General features: G+C 43.2%; 1 protein-coding gene across 1 annotated transcript in view; it reads right to left on the minus strand.

The window, feature by feature from the left end:
• LOC137630592 (uncharacterized) overlaps positions 1–9,119 on the minus strand; it is a 71,091-nt gene extending 61,972 nt beyond the window's left edge. Inside the window, exon 1 of the mRNA XM_068362165.1 lies at positions 8,920–9,119. The gene's annotated coding sequence lies outside the window, so the exon portion shown is untranslated. The remainder of the gene's footprint in view (positions 1–8,919) is intronic.
• Positions 9,120–11,219: the final 2,100 nt, after the last annotated feature.

The following is an 11,219-nucleotide window of genomic DNA, read 5'->3' on the forward strand; positions in this document are numbered from 1 at the left end:
TTAGAGATTTAAAGATAAACCCTTCCTTCCCTCTGAGTGCCGCCATTAGGCGACAACCTTATCTTGGTCTTGCCATAGAGTAGTGTACTCCGGCTTGACTGGGGTAGTGTTTTCTGTCCTCCCTCTTTGCCGGTGAGTATCCCATCTTTGAATTACGACAGTAACTCAAGAGTATCCAGTCTTGTTGTCGACAACTCTAGTCATTCCCCTGCCGGTTTCACAGTTGCAGGCATAGGAAACACGGCTTCCCTAGTCCACAACTGAAAGTGGTAGTACAGTTGCCGCCACCTTCTCCCCTGTGGTTTAGAAGACATGTCTTATATCCGGCAAGGTCTTAGGCTGAGGAATCGTTATTCCTCTACCGCCCAAGACGGCGCCGGTATAGAAACTATGTTTCTGTGTTTGTTGCCGATAGTAGGAGACAGGCATGGCGCCTTCTTTCTATGGAAAATATAAGACCCTTTCCCTTCCCCTTTCTGTCCTTTAGTGATGGCCTAGCCCGTCGCAACATCTATGGCCGGTATTCTACAATCTCCCGGCTTGCCGGGCAAATTGCAATGCCAGCCGGACTCCTACAAAGGCTGCTTGATTGCTGTTCAACCTTCCACCCCACGGAAGCAAGGCTCCAGGAAAGGTTGAGTCGGCCTTGATGGCTGCCGGTGGGAGACCCTTTTAACTTTGAGTATTCTTCAGTCCTCTCTTGGACTACCATCCACTAACCCTGGAACCGGCAGAGCAGCCGACAACAGATACTGTTGCTGGATGGAAGCTAGAATTATTACATTCCCCCCTTCCATTTGAATCCTCATTCTGGAAGAAGGCAGTAGAGACAGTAGTCCCTACAACCCTAGTTATTGTACATAACTATAATAATACAGTAGCCCTTCTCTCCATGCTTTCTCTATCTATGTCGGCTAGTGCCGTCAGGTACTAGCCTAGCCGGTAGCATGCTGGCAGAACTACAGTATAAAATTATACAGTAGCCAGTATTTCTGCAATACAGTAACATACAACAGTTAGAAAACTATAGTATATAATGTACAGTAGTATGTTTTCCAACATATTCTGTGTATCCTTTCACAGTCCATTGTTAAGACCGCTAAATAATGTTGAAGTAAAGTATTCCATCAATATCCTGATGAGCCATAGGTCATCAGAACATAATATCTTTACTCTACGAGATAAATATTCCAATTGTGGGAGGGTTAGTGCTAGTATACACTAACTTTATCACTATATTTTAGAGCTCTTCTACCCTAGACTTCCCTAATAAGGAAATCTTAAATATTAATATAGAGGGAAGTCACAGCAATTGCCTGGACATTAGACACAGATATGTGTCTTTCCCATTATCTTTCTAGCTTACTATCCTAAGCTATAATGATAATAGTAAGTGCTAATTTTAATGCATTAATCTAATTCATCAGTGTGATAAATTACCCCATACTCATTTCACCTTTTTCTTCCTTACAGTAGGTGCCCAAGGTGAAGTGTGATGTGATGTACTGTAACCACAAGAGTAAGAACTTTTGTGGCCAAAACATGTGCAGGTCTCATGCCCCGTGCTCCATCGCAACTGAAACCCTGAGATACTGGGATCCCAAGGATTGCAACGACTGCTCGGCCTTGATGACCGAGGGTTTCGGCGATCCCAAGACGACGGAGTCGAGGGATACTGCGAGGGAAACGCTTCGAAAGTGGGTACGAGGGTTCCAGAAGAACTCTCCGGGACTGTACCTACCAAGCGACGTGATCAGAAGCCTGCTGTTCCCTAAGGCAACAGCTGATGCAGTCGTGCCTCACGTACAACCTGGGCCTCCCTGCGAACAACTTGCAATAGAGACCAACATCAATGAGGCTCTACAAAGCATGGACATCCATCAGGAAAGGATGTCAGAAGTGTCCTTGGACACCGAAAAGGGTCTCCTTCAAGAAGACCCCGAAGAAGAGGTGGCCCAACCACCTGAGGAGGAAGATCTCGAGCGGACAGAAGCGGAGGACCCTCTTCTGTCTGTGTCGGCATTTCAGCCTGTGCCGTCAACTCCTTCAGCTCCAACCCCTCAACCAGACCTGCTGGGCCAAGCACTTATGGCCCAGATCCAGCAGTTGATCGATACCCTACGTAAAGAAAACGTGGAGATGAGGAAGGAATTCAGGGAAGCAAGCCGCATAGTTGCTTCTCGTGGGTCCTACAAGCAGCCTAAAGTGTCTGACCTGCCACCATGCTCCAAAACCAATCCCTGGAGGTATGCAGAGTTCATGCCCATGATGAATGGGAAACTCTACATCTCAGAGAAGATGGGGGCATCTCCCTTGATGATATTCAATTCTGGCCAAACCTTTCGGCTTACCCAGAATGTTTCATCCGGATGAAGAGTGAGCCGGCAGCTAAGAAAGAGACGGAACCCAAGGTGGTCACGGATTTTTACCAGGACAAGGCACAGGCTCTCTTGACAAGGAGCCTGAAGAAGGCAGGCTATACAAACTCTAGAGTTTCTGCATTGAGCAAGAAGCACCCTACTTTCCTTGCTCCTTCATCCAGAGCTTTCCCCTTCACATCGATAGCTCTCCACAGTGTGCTTGAGGCAGTTGATGCAGGCAAACCACATCTTACGCAAGAGGAGTGTAGGCCGTTTTCTCTGGCCTTGCCCACGGGCGAGAAGGATTGGAACGAGGTCCACCTAACCTTCTTGGTAGCAAAGCTCGACGCGGACATTGCAGGACAGCAGTTCAATGAGAACCTCCGTAAGCTGTCGGACTTTCTCCTGAGAAGAGAAGAGAACAGGAGACAAAAGAGAGACTAGCCGCCTCTCTGTCCCTCCAGAACTGCATGGAGATATGTGCAGGCATTGCAAGCACCCCAGACATGTATACAGTCCTAGCCAAGATGCACATGGCTACTCTGGTCAAGGACTTGTATGCTTTAGTGATGGCCAGGAGGGCCTGCAGAGAGTTTGTGTTTGTCAATGCAACGGTCAAACACGAGCCCAGGAAGTTGATCCCTTCCTGTATCTGAGGCAAGGACCTCTTCCCAAAGGAAGCAGTCCAAGAGTAAGTCGCCAAAGCCGCCATGAGAATAGGAACCTTCTCCAAAAGTGGGGCATCTCTGCCAAGAGAAAATCTCCCCCTGATGCTGGTCCCCAACCTAAGAGGAAGACAAAGAAGCCAAGACTACCTCCTCGACCTGTACAACATCCTGCAGTAACCATGACCACGGTGCCCCAAATGGTTGCTCAGCCGCAAACCACTTTCCAGATGGTGCCTCAACAGCTGGTAGCCCAGTCACCAGCCTTTAACCCAGGTTTTGAGGGGCACACCACTACCTTTCACCCGAAAGGTTGAGGGTCTAGACGAGGATCCTCAAGAAACCCCCCAAGAGGAAGAGGAGGATGTGGTCAGGGTAGCAAACCCTCTGGATCATCCAAGCAATGAGAAGCTTCAGGCAGGAGGAAGACTTCTCCACTTTCGGGATCGTTGGACCTTCGATCCCAGGGGCCACAGCCTAATCAAGAATGGACTAGGATGGAAATGGAAAAGATCTCCACCTTCATTTCCTCAATTCTTCCAACACTCCACCCCCTTATTGGAAGAATATACCATAGAACTCTTGAACAAAAAGGTTATAAGGAAAGCAAAGTCCATCAAATTCCAGGGAAGGCTGCTTTGTGCCAAGAAGGACTCAGACAAACTCAGAGTCATTCTAGACTTGTCTCCACTCAACAAGTTCATTGAGAACAACAGGTTCAGGATGTCAACCCTACAACACATAAGGACCCTGTCTCAATAGACCTGGCAGATGCTTACTGGCACCTTCCAGTCAGCCTCCCCCTCTCCTCCTACCAAGGATTCAAGCTACGGAAGACAAAGTATGTCTTCAGAGCCATGCCCTTTGGACTAAACATAGCCCCAAGGATCTTCACGAAACTTGCGGACACAGTCGTACAACAGCTACGCTTAGAAGGCGTTCAGGTAGCAGCATACCTGGATGACTGGCCGGTGTGGGCAGCATCCAAGACTACTTGTCTGCAGGCAGTCACAAAGGTGATCCAGTTCCTGGAACATCTGGGCTTCAAGATCAACTACAAAAAGTCTCGCCTCTCTCCAGCTCAGGAGTTTCAATGGTTGAAAATCCATTGGAACTTGCAGTCACACCGCCTCTCCATTCCACCAAAGAGAGGAGAGAGATCGCGGGTTCTGTCAAGAGACTACTGAAATCCAACAGGATATCAAGACGCCAACAGGAAAGAGTACTGGGCTCTCTCCAGTTCGCAGCAGTAACAGACCCAGTGCTAAGAGCACAGCTAAAGGATGTGTCAGGAGTCTGGAGAAGATACGCATCAAACGCTCGAAGAGATCAACAGAGACCGACACCGACCTTACTGGGATCGATTCTGAGGCCGTGGTCGAAGGTCAAGAGCCTAGCAAGGACTATTCCTCTACAACCATCTCAACGGTCGGTAGTCATCCACACGGATGCCTCAACGGAAGGATGGGGAGGTCACTCCCATCAAAGGAAAGTTCAAGGGACCTGGTCATCCCTGTTCAAGACCTTTCACATCAACATTCTGGAGGCCATGGCAGTCCTCCTGATATTGAAGAAGCTATCCATTCACAGATTAGCCCACATCAAGTTGGTCTTGGACAGCGAAGTGATAGTGAGATGTCTGAACCAACAAGGCTCAAGATCGCCCTACATCAACCACGTGATGTTGGCCATCTTTCGCTTGGCAAGAAAGAAAAGATGGCATTTATCAGCAGTTCACTTACAAGGGTTCCGCAATGTGACGGCGGACACTCTATCCAGGTGAAAGCCGATAGAGTCAGAATGGTCCCTAGACGCAGACTCATTCCCCTTCATCTTGGAAAAAGTCCCAGAATTGTAGATCGAGCTCTTAGCAACAAGTGACAACAAGAAACTATGAGGACCCTCAGGCAGAAGCAATGGACGCCATGTTCCTCGACTGGAACAGATGGAGTCATATCTATCTGTTCCCACCAACAAATCTCCTGATGAAGGTCCTCAACAAGCTGAGATCCTTCAAGGGGACAGCAGCAGTGGTGGCCCTCAAAAGGCCCAAGAGCAATTGGTTCCCTCTAGTGATAGAACTGAGGCTGAGGCTGTTTCCTCTACCGAACCCAGTTCTATCCCAAGTGGTTCAGAAGTCGAGTGTCTACGCTTCATCACTGAGAACCCAAAACCTACATCTCATGATTTTCTCACCTTAGCAGTCAAGAAAAGGTTTGGGATCTCAAAAGACTGCATCGACTTTATAGAAGAATACAAGTCAAAATCAACCAGAGGACAATATGAATCATCTTGGAAGAAGTGGGTCTCTTTTGTTAAAGCAAAAAAGCCGACAGAAATCTTGATAGACTTCTGCCTGTCCTTCATCCACCTTCACGAACAAGGCTTGGCTGCCACCATGATAACTATGTGTAATTCAGCTTTGACTAGACCTCTTCTATACGCCTTCCAGGTGGACCTGTCGAACGAAATCTTCAACAAGATTCCAAAGGCATGTGCTAGACTTAAACCAGCAGCCCCTCCAAAGCCCATCTCATGGTCTTTGGACAAAGTCTTACTTTATGCTTCGAACTTGAACAATGAAGATTGCTCCCAAAAGGATCTAACACACAAAGTGATATTCTTGTTCGCTATAGCCTCAGGGGCTAGAGTTAGTGAAATAGTAGCCATATCAAGAGACGAGGGCCATATTCAGTTCACAGAAGAGGGAGAACTGAATCTTTTTTCCGAACCTACATTTCTCGCCAAAAATGAGGTACCCACCAAAAGGTGGGGTCCTTAGAGAATCTGCCCTTTGAAGGATGATGTCTCTCTATGTCCAGTTGAGTGTCTAAAAGTCTATCTTTGAAGAACTTCAGACTTCAAGGAAGGACAGCTCTTCGTAGGCAAAACCTCAAGATCAAACTTATCCCTGAAACAACTGAGGGCGAAGCTCACCTACTTTATTCGCAGAGCGGATCCTGACAGTACACCCCCAGGTCATGATCCGAGAAAAGTTGCTTCCTCGCTGAACTTCTTTCAGCATATGGACTTTGATAGACTACGGTCATATGCAGGTTGGAAATCCTCTAGAGTCTTTTATTAACATAATGCGAAGCAAGTGCATGAAATAAAACACTTTGTGGTGGCGGCAGGTAGTGCTATAAAACCTGTCGTCTAGTGCTGCGATGAACAGTGAACTGTTTGGGACTTTACAGTGACAGGGTGAAAAGGTGTTAACATTTTTAAGTGTAATACCGGTTAATGTCTAGGAGAGGGCCGCATGAGGATATCAGTGATATTCAATTTATTTTTACTAGAATGTGTAGGAATGTATGTAAATAGTGGTATACGAGTGAGATAATTTAGTGAAAATCAATAATAGTCGAAATATCGACGATCAAACTCACGCTACTCTTGTCTTCCTCCCAGATTTTTTCTAAGTCTGTTGTTATTGTTGACTGTGTCTTGTTTTTGCTCAAATGAGCCCTGTAACCACTATAATCCACAGACAAACTAGTCCACTATGAAGTCTTACACGTTTGGCCAATCACAGCGCCTATCCACTATGACATCATACATGTTTGGCCAATCACAGCGCGACAATACAACAGCGCGACAATACATTATCTTACCCCGGCATTGAAATTTTTTAGACATGGAGACCATAGCAAGCACGTCATCTCATGTTGCACAAGAAGTTGAAATTCCATCTTCTTGTCCTGACTGTTTCCTAACTTACAATGAATTTGTTGTAACTTATTCGGGGAATATTGAAAAACTAGTGGATTTGTGCCAGAGACACAATTTAATTTAACAAAATTAAAATTGTCCTGCATGTCAAGGAACCTTCGCAACGGCTTCACGTTTTCCTCAAAGCAGCAGCACATCTTTATCAACCAACAGTTTAAGGTAAGCTTCATTAATTTATGGAGTATATTATAATGGTGATAGTATAACGATGTATACAGCAGTACCATCACTTTGGATTTGGTTTGATGGATGTGTTAGGTAGTGTCCTTAAGGGGGGGGGGTCGCAGGGAGGGAGGGGCCCTACCCCCCGGTATGGGTACAGGGCCCCTAAGCTAGGTTAGGTGGGTGTATTAGGTTCGGTGGTGCCCTGAAAATCACTGTGGCCTTAAGGGGGGTCGCAGGGGGGCGGAGGCCCCCCTGGTAGGCCTAGGTAGGGGTACAGGACCCCCAGGGTAGGTTAGTTGGTTGTATTAGGTTCGGTAGTGCCCCGAAAAATCACTTTTCTCCTCCTCCCCCCACCCAAAAACCCCGCTTCCCACTGGGGTCCCCCATAATTGTAGTAGTAGGTTTATGCTTACATTTTGTATGTAAGAGTCAAGTCTTAGTTTCTTTTTTATTCATTTCCATGTTTCTATGCAATGTGCAACAATAATCTGGTTGTTTTTTGCCGTTTTTCGTCGTTAATACTTGAAAAACGGGTGCGGCCTTCTCCTAGACATTTACCGTAATACCTTTTATTAAGGGTCACCCTGGTGACCCTTGGACTCTTCTTTATAGGTGTAAAATCTAACCAATAACACCAGTGCTGGGTGTACATCCGTACGCAGTGTTTGAACATATCCAACATCTAAGAGAAATTATCTTAATAATTTTACAAAATCTGTGAGTGGCCTTACTAATATATATTTCTTCCCTTACAGGTGATAAATATATATGTACTTTAAGAATGTTGTTTATGTAGTAAAGAATTCTATTTTAATACATTCGTTGTTGTATTTATTTTTGTCTATACAAATAAATACTAAAAATGTATTTGCGTCTTATTCGCCCCACACGTAGCCAAATAAAACTAGCCAGAGTCTCTTAATTATTTTCCTAATATAAAATACTTGAAGTTGCTTCTATGTGTGAACATGTTTGTGGTAAATTAATTCCACTTTATTCTCACAAATACAAAACCTTGTCACTTCTATTGTCAGTGTTGACAGATTCCCTGCAGGGGGCAGGAAGCCCAAGTTAGTTTCAAACTTAGCGGATATGACGAATAACGGTATCATCATATGGTATGGGTGACAATATAGAAGCTGAATCAAGGTACAGGCACTTATACAAACCCACAGATATAGTACTTTCAAGTAATTCTCTGGTAAAATTCCATCAGGAAGACATGGCTGAGCCCAAAAAATGGATTTTGAGCAAAGCAAAAGTCTATTTTTGGGTGATATGGCCATGTCGTCCTGATTGACCCGCCCTCCTTTTTAGAAAAGGAGTATACGTATATGTAACAAATCCCCACCCGAAACTACTCTATCTGTAGCCATCCATGCTTAATTGCAACAAGGAATGAGTTGCGACTGTTGCGCCGTAGTAGTACGGGAAAGGGGATCCACCAGGTAACATTGATGACTGCTCCCGTTCAATTTCGGCACTCTTCCCCCTCAGAGCGAAAACTCTATTCGGGGGTAATATTGCCATATGTCTTATCAAGAAATAAGTCCCCTGATATTATGCGATATCCTTAAGAATTTTCTTAAGGATACTCGCGCCAGGAGTTACAATTCCGGAGACCTGTGGTCCATTCTCTGCGAGTAACACTGTAGCCAAATATCCTTTTGAAAGCTACCTAAAGGAACCTTCCTTGAGGACGACATGGCCATATCACCCAAAAATAAAATTTTCGCTTTGCTCAAACTCCGTTTTATCCTTTTATTCGAAAAGGATTAAACTTTAGTAAATTTACCAAAAATATCATTAACACTTTCAAGGGGAAAATTGAACGGTAATTTTGAAATTGAACATACTATGATATTGGTATAATAATGCAAAGACCTTAAGGAAAATTCAATTCATAAGAGCATCCTTCTCTTATAAAAGAAAAGTTTGGCTCAAATATCATGGGTAATTATAAGGGTTCTACTTATACAGTATGAAATTTATATTACCTTAAGGTTCCAAGTCCCAGTTTCCATTACAGCTTTGAAGATATCACTAACATGAATCAGCGAATAACCTCTTCCACAAATTGGACATTAAATTTCCATGCTCCTTTTCACACTACATTTCTCCTTGCTTTTAGTTTGCCTTTAGTTTTATAGATTATACTAAAATATAGCCAACATTGCCACCAATCACAACAACACACTCTGACTGACATGTCCAACATTCAACAGCTGATTAAGAAAGGGTAATACAATATCATAACTAGCAATAAATCTCATGTAAAAATTATGCACGTATAAAGTACACATGGTTATTTGAATATTTATCATAAATATTATCAAAATTTACATACAAATAACTTCGTGATTTTATTTTGGAAATGTTTCTTAATTTCGTTTCAAAGAGTTTTGCTTGACACTTACCATCGGCTGATTAAGAAAAGTATATATAAAGAATATTATCAAAATTTACATAAAAATAACTTCATGATTTTATTTTGGAAATATTTCTTATTTAGTTTTAAAGAGTTTTGCTTGACACTTACCAACGGGCAACGGCTGATTGAGAGGGCAATAGAATCTCATGTAAAAATTATGCATGTATAAAATACTCATGGTTATTTGAATATGTATAATAAATATTATCAAAATTTAATAAAAATAAAATAACTTCATAATTTCATTTTGAAAATATTATTTTAAATTCGTTTTTAAGAGTTTTGTTTGAGTTTTAAAATTTCTTTTCTTCTACGTTATTTTCACTTTTGATCAAACCAAAGTCGAATAGTCGATGCGATGCCAATTTCACAAATCTTATGACACTCAAACTTCCTACTACCAAATTTTGTCTGCTTGGATCATTCGTTGTAGATACTAGATCATGTGTGTAAATGTTATTATAGTGTTTATCTCCTAAAGTGAAATGTCAGCATCAGGTCGATAGAATGAAGTAAATTGATTGAAGTTGGCCCTGAAACATGAAATGAAGCTATTCAAGAATGGTGCTTCCTCCTTTCTAATCTGGGGATGTGAGCTTCATAGATTGCATTATTTGCAGACTACGAAGTAAGTCATTGGCATTGCCATATTCTTTTTACTTCATAGTTTATCTCGGGAAAGTAGATAGCAGATAGGTTCATTTCATATCTCCCATGCCCATTTTGGTAAATGTCCAGGAGAAGGCCGCACCCGTTTTTCAAGTATGAACGACCAAAAACGGCAAAAAACGTCCAGATTGGTGTTGCACATCGCATGGAAATATGAGGAAATTAATAAAAAGGAAACTAAGTCTTACGCTTACACAAAATGTAAGCATAAACCTACTGGGAATCGGGGTTTTTGGGTGGGGGGGAGGAGGAGGAAAGTGATTTTCGGGACACTACCGAACCTAGTACAACAAACTAACCTAACCTAGGGCCCTGTATCCCTACCTAACCCTACGGAGGGGAGGGCTACGCCCCCTCAAGACCACAGTGATTTTCGGGGTCAAACGTGCCGCCCTCTCCTAGACGGTAACCTCCATGTCTCTTAAAAAAGCTTTAATTTCGTAGTCCCATAAACTTCTGGTAATAACGTTTCGTAAGTGTGAAGAATTGGTTAGTTATTTATGACAATTTGACAATGGGAAATAAGGGTAAAATTATATTTACGGATGGGGAAACATTTCGAAGAGAAAATATATGTGTTCCTACAGTAAATAACGTTATTAAACTGAATTTGACCTTCATTTCAACTGCTAACAAACAAAACAACCAGTTTGACTACTTCCTTCTCCACTGCACACTAAAACTACAGGAAAACATGGTTAATATATGATACTTTAATTTCTAGCCATATACATAAGCCACATATTTTTCCTACTCGCTATCTTGTGTTTTATGCATTTCTGACGATTATTTTGGCAAACCACTTGTTCATGAGTTTTTGGAATCTCTTATATGAAGACAATTATGGAGGACCCCAGTGGGAAACATGTTTTTTTTTGGGGTGGGGACATGTCAAACGAGTGATTTGCAGCAATGATAATAGTTAGAAATGCAAAATAAGCATAAGATAACCAGTTGGCTTAATATATGGTTCATGTAAGCAGCTGAAAACAGGCCAGAACGTGATTATTTATCACTTTTGAGATTTGTAGAACGGTACAGAACCTAACAAACCCACCTAACCTAACCTAGTGTTTTCCAGGTGACAACCCCTAGTCAGGGGTTAGGTCATAATCCCTAGTGGGGGGGGGGAAGCCCCCCAGACCCCCTTCCCAGGTCACAAACTTTCCCAAGTCACAACCGCTACCTGGACCCCCT

Source organism: Palaemon carinicauda, chromosome 38 (assembly GCF_036898095.1).
Source record: "Palaemon carinicauda isolate YSFRI2023 chromosome 38, ASM3689809v2, whole genome shotgun sequence".
Taxonomy (NCBI): domain Eukaryota; kingdom Metazoa; phylum Arthropoda; class Malacostraca; order Decapoda; family Palaemonidae; genus Palaemon; species Palaemon carinicauda.